We start from the raw sequence: 885 nt of genomic DNA on the forward strand, positions 1-885 counted from the left end.
AAGGATCTCCCTCTGCAACCATGGAGAGGAAGCATGAAAAGCTTCTCTCAAAGCAGAGTCAACCAAAGCCCCCACAGTCAAGCTCTAAGTTTGGTGTTGAACTCCCATATCCTACTATATAAAGCCCTCCATTCTTCATCAAATTCACACAACACACCCCTCTACACCCTTCTTGGCCGAAACACTTCCCACTCTCCCTCTCCTCTATTTCTTCTTCTTCTTCATCTATTCTTTCTTTTATTGCTCGAAGGCGAGCAAAATTCTAAGTTTGGTGTGGTAAAAGCATAAGCTTTTTGTTTTTCCATTACCATTGATGGCACCTAAGACCGGAGAATCCTCGAGAAAGGGGAAAGGGAAGACAAAAGCTTCCACATCCGAGTCATGGGAGATGGAAAGGTTCATCTCCAAAGCCCATCAAGACCACTTCTATGATGTTGTGGCCAAGAAGAAGGTGATCCCTGAGGTCCCTTTTAAACTCAAAAGAAATGAGTATCCGGAGATCCAACATGAAATTCAAAGAAGAGGTTGGAAAGTTCTAACAAATCCCATCCAACAAGTCGGCATCCTAATGGTTCAAGAGTTCTATGCCAATGCATGGATTACCAAGAACCATGATCAAAGTAAGAACCCGAATCCAAAGAACTATGTTACAATGGTTCGGGGGAAATACTTAGATTTTAGCCCGGAGAATGTGAGGTTGGCGTTTAACTTGCCCATGATGCAAGGAGATGAACGCCCCTACACTAGAAGGGTCAACTTTAATCAAAGGTTGGACCAAGTTCTTGTGGACATATGTGTAGAAGGAGCTCAATGGAAGATTGACTCCAAAGGCAAGCCGGTTCAACTAAGAAGATTAGACCTCAAGCCTGTAGCTAGAGGATGGTT

Source organism: Arachis ipaensis, chromosome B03 (assembly GCF_000816755.2).
Source record: "Arachis ipaensis cultivar K30076 chromosome B03, Araip1.1, whole genome shotgun sequence".
NCBI classification, from domain to species: Eukaryota; Viridiplantae; Streptophyta; class Magnoliopsida; order Fabales; family Fabaceae; genus Arachis; species Arachis ipaensis.